Source organism: Hevea brasiliensis, chromosome 1, assembly GCF_030052815.1.
Source record: "Hevea brasiliensis isolate MT/VB/25A 57/8 chromosome 1, ASM3005281v1, whole genome shotgun sequence".
In the NCBI taxonomy this organism is placed as follows: Eukaryota; Viridiplantae; Streptophyta; class Magnoliopsida; order Malpighiales; family Euphorbiaceae; genus Hevea; species Hevea brasiliensis.
The window spans coordinates 108588505-108601533 of record NC_079493.1 but is presented as its reverse complement, the minus strand read 5'-3'; the positions used below and the strand labels follow the sequence as shown (position 1 = coordinate 108601533).

The window sequence follows — 13029 nt, the reverse complement described above, 5'->3', positions numbered from 1 at the left end:
TAAGAAATTTTTATGCGTATTTTACCAAAATATTTTCATGTAGTGACACTTATATTTAAAAGTTTTCCCTCAATTTGAGGGAAGTTGATTAATCTCACTTAGTTAGATGTATGCAAATCCGTCTCTTTTATTATTATTATTATTATTATTATTATTATTATTATTATTATTATTATTATTATTATTATTATTATTATTATTATTATTGACCTCCATGCAATAATGCTTGACCTAAGCATCTTGCAGGATTCAACCCTACACCGGCATACCCAGCTCTCCCAGTTGCAGTAATTGCAACCCCCATGGAGGCTGCCAATATCACACACAGCATTGCTAAGCCTAGCTCTTTGAATCATCTCTTGCCAAATGCTACTGTTACACCAACAAACAACACCACAAAAGTGCAAAAAAATTCCAGCAACAGTGCAGTTCCTGGAGATATTCCTCCCCCATTTCCATCAATCATGCAGCCACCCAATGAATACTTCACTACTATATTATTGTTCATCACACCCTTGATTACCAGAAAAGCCATTATTGAACCCACACATTGTGCCAGGACGTAGAGTAAAGCACGAACAAGAGTTATAACGCCTTTGAGAGCCGCAATGAAGGCGAAAACTGGGCTCATATGACCCCCAGATAAAGGAACAGTTGTTAAGAGAGAAGAAAGCGATAATGAAGACTGCGAATGGGACTGGAAGCTTGGGTTCAGGCTCATGTGATTCCAAGCATGAGATTATGGAAATGGTTAGTGTGAACAAAAGGCAAGCTGTTACTACTAGCTCTACGAGTGCTGGCCTCCACATCTGGAAAAAAAAAAAATTAAAGAACACACAAACATGAAGAACCCTAATAATTAAAAGTTCTCTAAAACATTGAAATTTTATATATGCATAACGTAGCATTACCTCTCGCGAAAAGAATTCATGGGCACCAATAAAAACAAGAAAACTTGTAATCATTGATTGCCTCGGAATTTTCAACTGATTTTGAGAATGGTTGGTGATTATTATCACCTTGGGTAGCTACCAAATCCATGCCTTAAAGAAAAGTGAAGAAAGCAATATATTAACTTGATTTGATTTAATGACTAAAAATATATTGCTAACTTAATAAATTCATATTAAACTTTCAATTCCCCCATTTCCCCGAGAACATGAACAACAACCATGATTGAGCTTTATTTCTCTGACATCATAAAGATCAACCCCTTTCCTTCCTTCAATCAATTTATAGAACCATCTTACGTCATTTAAAAACTCTCCAGTATATGGATGAAATGCGTGAACCTCAGCACTTGGAGTTATCTAGCTATGTACAGCAAATGCTATACTAGCAATAATAGGCCCAATCCAAAACACCCAGTACCCATTCCACAGGTGACCACCTCTAATTAGTGCTGGGGCCAGACACGTTGCTGTGTTCATCCCAACTCCTGCGCATAAAATTATTGTTTAATAATTATATTTTAATAAAATTAATTATTTAATTTTTATATTTAAAAAAAATACTATTTAATTTTTATTTTTTTTATTAAATTATTTAATTCATCTATCAAATTTTCTGCTAACTAATACCTATCAAATTATTACTTAATCTTTTTATTTTAGTGTATTTAATTAATTGGTCCCTTTCTTTTTAAAAAAAAAATAACTATTATTTTTTTATTTTATTAAAACTAATTTATTTTTATATTTTAAAAACATAATATTTACAAAAACTTATTTCTAGAAGAAAATGGAAACTCGGCTATATGAAAACTAAATATTAATTTATATTTTAAAAAAAAATTATTCAAGCATTTTCATTTAATTCTCTAAGTATTATTTATTTGTGTTTTCTCTATTGAAAAGTAATTTTCCTAGATTATCATTTTGATTATTTGGAGATTTAGAAAATTGATTAACTTTTTATGCATATAGCTTATACCAATTTTTATCAACAGAAGAAAAATAGATAGAGAATGAGTGGGGAAAGGTGTGGGTGTAAAACAGAAGAAATATGGGGAGAGAGAAATAAGGGAGAGAGGATTAACGTATTTTGGATATCAAAAAATAACAGGAGAGACTAAAAGGTTAACATAACCAAATTATGTGAAGTAACTAATATGTTTTTTAAAATATAAAAACTAACTAATTAGTTTCGTTAAAATAAAGAGACTAAATAATAGTTTGACTAATATTAAATCCTTGACTAACTGAAAATTTTACGGAGGGACTAAATAGTTTAATGGAAGTAAAATATATGATTAAATAATTAGTTTTATTAAAATGCAAGAAATAAATAATAATTATCCCCTTTCAGTAATTGTTTTTGAGATGAATATGAAGAGCCAAACAACCAGAAGAATTATACATGGACTTAATGTTCAATTTTACACCTGTATTTATTGAGACATTTAATTTAATTTATTTTTATTTTTTTAAAATTAATTTATAAATTTTAATTTTAATTTACTTTAATTCAAAAATTAAGAAATTCAACTTCTAATATTTAAACTAAATCAAGAAATTTAATTAAAAATTAAGAAATTAAACTTCTTATACATTCTTGATATTTAAACTAGTGACATAAACTTGACATTATGCATTATTTTGCATATTTTGAATTTTGATATATTCTCAATGACTAATATTATTCAAATCTAACTTTATTGGTCTTTGTACAAATTTTTTTTTGGTAATAGTCTTTGTATTATTTTTTTTAGTAACAAAAAGTTTAGTGAGAGGATCGCTTTATCGTCAATGATCAAGGTATACCATCAATCTCACTAAGAGATCACAATGGAGTTTGGGGATCGCTCATCAAGAAAGACGTGTAGTAAGATGCCAACTCTTAATTGAATCTTACTGCCTAAAGCAACCTTCATTAGCGTTTTTATATAATCTTTTAATATTGTGGAAAATATGGAATTTTATGTTCATATTTGAGTCGCTTCATCTAAAAATATGACAAGACTATTCACCATTAGCTATGAAAATAGAGGAATATCTCTAGTTATATAACTCATACGGTGTCAGTGTCAACTACTACACTTTCTAAGTTCTTGTTTTAAGGAATAAGCCATCCTTTCAATATGAAAGTATACTTTGTTTGATGTATCCATGTTCTTTTCCTTTCTGTGCAGAATTTTCTCATAAAGTTTTGACTTCAAAGAGAGAACCATAGCCATTTTGATAGCCCATTTGATATTTCCTATGAAGTTGTCTATATCATTTACTTACCTTTGAATATTCTAATGAGTTAGAGGTGCTCTAGATAGTACCATAGCATTTTCTTCTTGGTAGTGTAGCTCATGACTCTATCCTTTCTTGTCTCATTCAACTATAACAACCTTTATCCATCTGATTGACCCAATGATTTCCCCAAGAAAATGAAGTTTGTTATGTCTTTTTTTACAGTCCTCTTTGTTGACCCTAATATTATTAATTGCTAGCTGCAGTTTTTTAGGCATTTAAAATTTTTCTTTCTTTAATTTTTCTTTTTATAAATTTGTTTTGAGTTGTCACACCTTACCCCTCCATAAGGCATAATATGATCCCGTAGTATACGTAACGAACTACCAAACTTCACCTACAGATAACTCATTAAATATACTACAAGGAATTTTAAACCAAATTCAATTTATTTTAAGATGTAAAGTGAAGTTGAATCATTATTAAAAGTCTTTAATTGGAGTTTAGGTCACCAGTAGAATTTTTAATTAATTCGACATTTTGAAAATTTTATAAAAATTTCAGCAGAGTGCTGGCAGTAATTTGAGAAAACTGTTCTTCAAAACCTGTTAAAAACACTTCCAATACTTTTCACAACCACAACTCCAACAATTATCAACACAATTCAACACATTTTCAATAAACCTCATTATCATTTAATTTAATTCAATTTACATATGAAAGTCTCAAATGAGCAAACGAAATGACCAAAAATATTATTAATATAAACTTTAAGGTACAACTGCTCATAAAGTTCAACAATACATATGAATAACTAATTTAAACTAAAATAAATCTACAAGGATATAAAATTTTATACCCGTACAAGATTTACAGCAAGATCCCTTCACTGCAGCTAAAAGTAGCTTACTCTGCTGCCTTATCTTTCCCCCTATCTGCGATAGCAAGAAAAAGCCATCGCTGAGTACTATACTCAGTGGTGCACAATAAAAAAAATTTAAGTTCTTGAACATAAAAGCATACATCGATAAACAAATATTTAAACTCTTTCACAATCACATTTCATGAAATTGATGTCAACATTTATAATACCATTTTATCAAAATAATTTATAAATCATAGTGTTGCCAATTCATAACACAACTTAGGTTATGTACAAAATTTCTAATTAATGTCGTATTATACACCATGACAAAGTAATCTCAACATCACTAATCGAAATCAATGAGAAATGTGGCTAGCTAGCTGTATGAGTACTCATCTAATCTCAATCTCAGATCGGCAAGCTAGAGAGGGAGAAACATAATCAATCTTAACCCCATGAATGGAGGAGGAACACAATAATATTGCTATGCTAAGTGTGAATCCAAAACCAAATTCAAAATCATATTGTTCAAACATTCCATGCAAAGCACTAAGCATTTTTCATTCTAATTTTTCATTGTAAAATAGGCAACACATCATTTCTCTAAGTCATAATGAGCACAAATTGTTCACTATATATATTCAAATAAATTTTCAAGTAGCAACAAGAAATCAAAACTTATTGTGCACAAACCTCATAAATTAGCTTTTCCTTAATTCACTCCCGTCTATTTCCTTCTTCAGAAGGCTCCTTTCCCAATGAAACACAAAACTAAGTTGTTTCAAGATTTATCCAAATTTTTTATAACAATGAGTCCAACAATTGAATTTTTATATGCTAATTTCACTTATAAGGTTTTATAAGTCAAGTTCTTTGTGTTTTTTATTATGTTGATTACTATTCATTTGACCAATTAGGTAAAATATTGACTTTTTCATACTTAATTGGTATACTAGTTATAATTTTACCCACATACCACATTTTGGATTACTATTGTATTGGCATTGATTGCCAATTGAAATTCAAAACTCCCTAAGAGAAATTTAAATTTTCAGTTTTTGTTTCCAAACTTTACTATTCCATTGGGCCTATCTACAGTGGAAATTTGACCAACTTTTCTTCATCAAAGTTGTTCCCTAAAGTCTTAGCTTTAATTCCTTTTTTGAATCACTCCATTTGGAGTTTTGTAGCTCAAGTTATCCCATTTTTACTAAGGCTAGCCGGATTAGTCAAAACCCAGAAATTCTAGGCAAATTTAGGTCTGGCAGATTTGGTGACCTATGTTTGGTTGGCAATTTGACTAGGTTATGGCCAGAATTTAAGTTTGTATTTTTCGTGAAAGTTGTTCTACTATGTCTAAGCTTCCAATGGTATAAAATCAGGTCATTTGGACCTTTCTACACTAAGTTATGACCATTTGAACATGCACTATTCATATGATCAGTTTTGTCCAGTGGCAAGGTACCTAATCCGGATTTAACTAAATTTTACACCAACTTGTGGTCAGTTTTAGGGCAAAGTTTCTACATGAAAAATTGTTGCTTTAGGTATTTATTTTCATCTCCAATTAGCCTCACACCAATTGGAGCAACAGAATTTTAGTTATAGCCGTTTGAGTGGGCAAGGTTTAAGTTGTCCAGATTTGAACATTACCACATTCACACTTCAATTCAATTCCATGCATTCAATCACACTTATAAGCACACCAATTGACCAATTTAAGCATCAATAAAGTCAACTGGGCATCAATTCACCAAAATCTCCAAATTTTCCCCAATTTCCCAATTGCCAAGAACCCTAATTTCCAATTGCTTAATTCATATAAATTTCACTACACTAATCAAATTCAACACTTCCTAACTATCATAAAACATGTTTAATACCATCAATTACCATAAACCCTAATCCTTCTCAAGGTGGCCCAATTCCATACAACATTCTTCATGTCAGATTTTTCACTTTTCCAAGAAATTTTCACTGACATAACACCATTTCCATAAGCATAAACCATTTTAAATTAGAAGAGAGAGAATTACCTCAATTGACCTATTTCAAAGCTTCAATTTCTCCAAGTTTTCCCCTTTCTCTTACTTCCAATCTCGCTACTAAGGCTCAAAATAAATTTTTCTCTCAAGAAGCTATGGAAATTATAGGGAAATTTTTGTGATTTTAGAGATTGAAGTGCTCTTTAATGGAGGAAAGAAAAGAGGAAAGAGAGAGAGAGAGAGAGAGAGAGAGAGAGAGAGAGAGAGAGAGAGAGAGTGGAATCGGCACCCAAGAGGAAGAAAACAAAAAAATTTGTTTTTCTTTTTAATTTTTCTCTTTTTAAGTTGTTAATTATCCAATAATTTCATAAATCAAAATTATAATTTATTATTGTGTCATTGATGATGTCATAAAGCATTAAATTTTTAAATTTTCTTTTCTCTTTTTCCTTTCTTCCTTACATCTCTTCACTTTTAATCTATTTTTCATAATTTTAATTTCCTACATTTTAATGGACATTTAGGCCAAGAGTCACCTCTAAGGGTGAATTGACCATATTGCTCTTTATCGGTATGATCTGTTTTTCCAATAGTACTAGATTGCTTCCTGAACTCTGATTTAATTATTTGAGCTGGTTCTTGATTACTTTCTGTGGTTTTTACATTTCCACTAACTTCGCAATTATCTCTAGGTCTGGGCTGTCATAGGGTCCCACATGAAATTAGGGCAACAACTGTGCTCGCAGTCACTTTCTATTTCGATCACCCATTGTCAGGACCTCGGCTCATTTTAACTGATCATGCTTTGTTTTTCTTATTTCTATTTTACTTTCATATAATTTCTATTAATTTTTATTTATGATTTTTTTTATATAATTTAAACATAATTCTAGACATCCTGACTATTCAGACAGACACTAGTCACCGGAACAGTAGAATGTATAGACTACTTAATATATGGGTGTGACAATTCTCTCCCCCCCCCCCCCCCCCCTTTCCCCTCTTAAAATAAATTTCGTCTCGAAATTTTTACCGTGTGTTAGTCTCTGAACAACTGTGGGTGCTGTCTCCTAATGTCCTCCTCACGTTCCTAAGTAGCCTCCTAGCCTGAATGATGGTTTCACAGAACCTTAAACAGTGATATCTGCTTATTCTTTAACTACTTCATATCATATGTCAGAATCTCTATGGGTTCTTTCTCATAAGTGAGGTCTAGATTCACTTCAATCTCTTCTACTGGTAGAACATACGAAGGGTCTGATCGATACCTCCTCAACATAGATACATGAAAGACATTATGTATCTTTTCTAACTCTAGAGGTAGTGCTAATCGGTATGCCAAATGACCCACTCTCTCCAAAACCTCATACGGTCCAATGAAGCGAGGACTTAGTTTTCCCTTTCTGCCAAATCTCATAATCCTCTTCCAAGGGGAAACCTTGAGGAATACCTTGTCACCCACTGTATACTCAATGTCTCTTCTTTTCCAATCAACATAGGACTTTTGAAAATCTGATGCAGCCTTGAGTCGATCTCTGATAAGCTTAATCTTCTCCTCTGTCTGTTGAATAATTTCCGGGCCAATTAGTTTCCTTTCACCCACTTCATCCCAACACAGAGGAGTTTTGCACTTCCTACCATACAGAGCTTCATAAAGAGGCATTCCTATGCTTGATTGATAGCTGTTATTGTAAGCAAACTCAATCAGAAGCAAGTGTGTATCCCAATTACTTTCAAACTCAATTACACAAGCCCATAGCATATCCTCCAATATCTGAATCACCCTCTCAGACTAGCCGTCTGTCTGTGGATGGAATGTCGTGCTGAAGTTCACTCTAGTTCCTAGGGCTCTTTGCAAACTACCTCAGAACCTAGAAGTGAACCTTGGATCTCTGTTTGACACAATCGATACTAGCACTCCATGAAGTCTCACTATCTCATCAAGGTATAGTTTAGCCAATCTGTCCAAGCTATAATCCACCCTCACCGGCAAAAAATATGCAGACTTTGTTAATCTGTCCACAATGACCCATACTGTATCATGATTCTCTATGTTCTAGGAAGTCCCATCACAAAATTCATCATGATTCTTTCCCATTTCCACTCGAGTACTAGCAGTGGATGTAGCAAACCAGCTGGCACTTGATGCTCTGCCTTCACTTGCTGACAAGTTAAGCACTTGGTCACATACTTTGCTATGTCCTTTTTCATCCCATTCCACCAATAATGTTCTTTCACCGTTCTGTACATTTTAGTACCACCAGGGTGTATAGCAAAAGGGGAATCATGTGCTTCCTTTATAATCACTTGCTTCAATTCCATGTCATTTGGAACACACATTCTGCCCTGGTATAACAGTAAGCCATCATCATTCACTACAACATCTAGCTTCTTACCATTTTGAGTCTCTTCCATCAATTTTTGATACTTTTTATCATTCTGTGCAGCTGTTTTTATCTGATCAATCAACATTGGCTTCACTTGCCAAGCAGTTATCATCTGCCCCTCCTCATCTTTCTCCAAATTTGCATGTAGTGCCCTCAACTCATGCACCATAGACAAAGGAGAAACCCTCAAACTAGCCATAGTCTTGCGACTTAAGGCATCTGCTACTACATTTGCTTTTCCTTGCTGATAATCTATCAAGTAATCATAGTCTTTAATCAGTTTTAGCTATCTCCTCTGTCTCAAATTCAACTCCTTTTATGTGCCCAGATATTTCAAGCTCTTGTGATCTGTGTAGATATAATATTTTTCCCCATACAAATAATGTTTCCAAATCTTCAGAGCAAATACAATAGTTGCTAACTCCAAGTCATATGTAGGGTAGTTTCTCTCATGTGGCTTCAGCTGACGTGATATATAATCAATGACATTTCGGTCTTGTATCAGTACACAACCTAACCCATTGTGAGAAGCATCACTATAAATAGTGTATTCTTTACCCAGAGTAGGTAAAGTCAGGACTGGAGCTTCGATCAAACATTTCTTCAATTTTTCAAAACCATATTGGCATTTATCAGTCCACTAAAATTTTACATCTTTCCGAAGTAGCTTGGTTAGTGGAGATGCTAACATAGAAAATCCCTTCACAAAACGGTGGTAGTAACCAGCTAAACCCAGAAAACTGTGAACTTCTGTAACATTCCTGGGCGGCTTACAATTAAGGATAGCTTCAACCTTGCTGAGATCTACCTTTATACCTTCAGCTGATACAATGTGTCCCAAGAAAGAAATTTTCTTCAGCCAAAATTCACACTTCAATAGCTTGGCATACAGTTGTTTCTCTCTTAAAGTCTATAGCACAATCCTCAGGTACCTGTCATGCTCCTCTGCATCGTTGGAATACACCAATATATCATTAATAAACACCATAACAAATTGATCTAGGTATGGCTTGAAGATAGTGTTCATCAGGTCTATCAAAGCAGTTGGAGCATTGGTTAACCCGAATGGCATAACCAGAAACTCATAGTGGTCATATCGAGTTCTAAAAGCAGTTTTTGGAATGCTCTACTCTTGCACTTTCAACTGATAATATCCCAATCTTAAGTCAATTTTGGAAAACATAGATGTACCCTTCAACTTATCAAACAAATTATCTATGCGAGGCAATGGATATCTGTTCTTTATTGTCACCTTATTCAACTGTCTATAATCGATGCACAGACGGAGAGTACCATCTTTCTTCTTGACAAATAGGACTAGTGCTTCCCAAGGTGATACACTGGGGCGAATGAAGCCCTTATCAAGCAACTCCTGTAACTGTACCTTCAGCTCTTTCAGTTCAGCAGGTACCATTCTATTTGGGGTAATAGAGATTGGGTCCACACCAGACATTATCCTGGTAAATCTTCAGGAAACACATCTGGAAAGTCACATATAGTAGGAATATCCCTCACTGCTAGACTTCCTACCTGGGTGTCTCTCACATGGGCCAAATATGTTTCACACCCTTTTCAGATTATTTTTCTAGCTAGTGCAGCTGAAATGAGATTTGATGGCAATAACTGCATCTCTCCATGTATTACCATATCACCATACTGAGGGAGACCAAAAGTGACTGTCTTTAGTCTACAGTCAATCATAGCATGATGCCTGGCTAACCAATCCATGCCTAAGATAATGTCATAATCACTGAAGGGCATTTTTATAGAATCTGACAAAAAAGTATGTCCTTGGGTTACCAAAGGATAATCCTTATATATCCTGTTTACCCTAACCTCTTGTCCCAAAGGACTAGTCACTAACACCTTAAAATCCATTTTTATATAAGGAACAACAGTAAAGCAAGTAATGATGGCACTGACATAAGAGTGTGTAGACCCCGGGTTAAACAATACATACACATCTTGGTTAAAGATTGAGAAAGTACCAGCAAATATGTTGGAAGTCTGGGCCTCTTCTCTGTTTCATAGTATACACTCTGACTGAATTACCCCCCTGTTTTTGCTGGTTCACTGTACTCTGGCTATCAGGTGTACTACCCCTACCTCTACCTCTACCTCTGCTAACTGATGGTAAACCTCTGGGGGTAAAAACTTGGGCTGATCCCTCTAACGTAGCAGGTAGTCCAGAACGGCGGGCACTCGTACAATCCTTAGCAAAATGACCGATCCCTCTATAGTTAAAACATGCTCCTATGGCTTTATTGCATACCCCACTATGTGTCTTACCACAAGTCTCACAAAGTCAAACCGACAACACATCTCTGTGGGTCTGTTGGGTTTGCTAACCGGATTGGGGTGGTCTCTGTCTAGAAGATCTGCCTCTATCAGATTTACGTGCACTGGATCCTCCAAATTTTTTTCTTTTTCCTGACCCACTATCATAAGCTTGACCAGTAATCTTTCCACTTTTTTCCTTTTCCTTTGACCTCTTTTTAGGTACCCCTTCCAATTTAATTCTTTCCAGTTTCAGAGCTTGCGAAATTAGTTCTGAAAAATTCTGGTGTTTGAACCCCACTACTTGCATTCTCAAGCTAGGCCTTAACCCGGCCTCAAAATGTTTACATCTATCTCTAGCAGTGGCAAGCAGGCTTCCTGCGTAGTGACTCAGCCTAGAGAAGTCCCTTTCATAGTCTGCTACGTTTCTGTCCCCTTGCTTCAGGCTCAAAAATTCTTACAACTTCATGTCAACATATGTGTCGGGGACCCATTTCTGTCGAAACTCCCTCAGAAAATCCAACCATGTGAGGACTAGGGGCTCCACTAGACTATGGGTGATGGTCTTCCACCACTCATATGTATCCCCTTGTAGCAAAGAAACAGTGTACTCAAACTCTAATTATTTTGTACAGTGTAGCTTCTTAAACACCCTTTCTATTCTCTTTAACCACTACTCAGCTTCTAGCGGATCCACAGTTCTCTTGAATTCACTAGCCCCATACTTTATCAGCTTATCATACTATCTGGCTGGAGGCTGGGGTTGCACTGTTGGTGTTTGAGTTAGGACTTGGGTGGGTATACTTCCAGCCATTTGTTAAAATAATGCAGCCATCTGTTTAACGAACTGAGCAGAAAACTGCAGCATAGGTGGAGCTGGTGTAGCTGACCCACTAGTATTCTGTAAAGCTAGGGCTTCCTCTTGTGCCTCAACCTCAATTGATTGCTTAACAGAGTGGTCTCCTTCTTCCATATTTAATGAGAGAAAATTCTATCTCCTGAACAAATAACACAGGGAGATTTCCCTCCATTAGTTTATATTCATGATTTAAATGTATCATATGTAGCAATTAAGAATACTTGAGCAGTTATACTTATCAAGAAATTAATTCAAATGCATAGTTCAAAACTCATTCAAAAGATGGCTCTGATACCACTAAAACATGTCACACCTTACCCCTCCGTAAGGCATAATATGATCCCATAGTATATCTAATGAATTACTGAACTTTGCCTGCTGATAACTCATTAAATATACTACAACAGATTTTAAACCAAATTCAATTTATTTTAAGATGTAAAGTGAAGTTGAATTATTATTAAAAGTCTTTAATTGGAGTTTAGGTCACTAATAGAATTTTAATTAATTCGACATTGTGAAAATTTTATAAACATTTCGGCAGAGTGCCGACACTAATTTGAGAAAATAGTTCTTCAAAACCTGTTAAAAACACTCTCAATACTTTTCACAACCACAATTCCAACAATTATCAACACAATTCAACACATTTTCAATATACCTCATTGTCATTTAATTTAATTCAATTCACATACGAAAGTCTCAAATGATCGAAAGAAAAAATCAAAAATATTATTAACATAAACTTTAAGGTACAACTGCTCATAAAGTTCTACAATACATATGAATAACTAATTTACACCAAAATAAATCTACAAGGGTATAAAATTTTATACCCGTACAAGATTCACTGTAAGATCCCTTCACTGCAGCTAAAAGTAGCTCACTCTGCTGCCTTATCTTTCCCCCTGTATGAGACAGCAAGAAAAAGCCATTGCTGAGTACTATACTCAGTGGTACACAATAAAAAAAAAATTTAAGTTCTTGAACATAAAAGCATACATCGATAAACAAATATTTAAACCCTTTCACAATCACATTTCATGAAATTGATGTCAACATTTATAATACCATTTTATCAAAATAATTTATAAATCATAGTATTGCCAATTAATAATACAACTTAGGTCATGATACAAAATTTCCAATCAATCCCGTGTTGTACACCACGACAAAGTAATCTCAACCCCACTAATCGAAATCAATGAGGGAGGTGGCTAGCTAGCTGTATGAGTACTCATCCAATCTCAACCTCAGACTGGCAAGCCAGAAAGGGAGGAACATAATCAATCTCAACCCCATGAATGGAGGAGGAACACAATAATATTGCCATGCCAAGTGTGAATCCAAAACCAAATTCAAAATCATATTGTTCAAACATTCCATGTAAAGAACTAAGCATTTTTCATTCCAATTTTTCATTGTAAAATAGGCAACACATCATTTCTCAAAGTCATAATAAGCACAAATTGTTCAC

The 13029-nt window shown here is 34.3% G+C and overlaps 1 pseudogene; it reads right to left on the bottom strand.

The window, feature by feature from the left end:
• Positions 1 to 202: 202 nt before the first annotated feature.
• LOC110668959 (aquaporin PIP2-7-like) lies at positions 203 to 1041 on the bottom strand (annotated as a pseudogene).
• Between the last annotated feature and the right edge of the window lie 11988 nt (positions 1042 to 13029).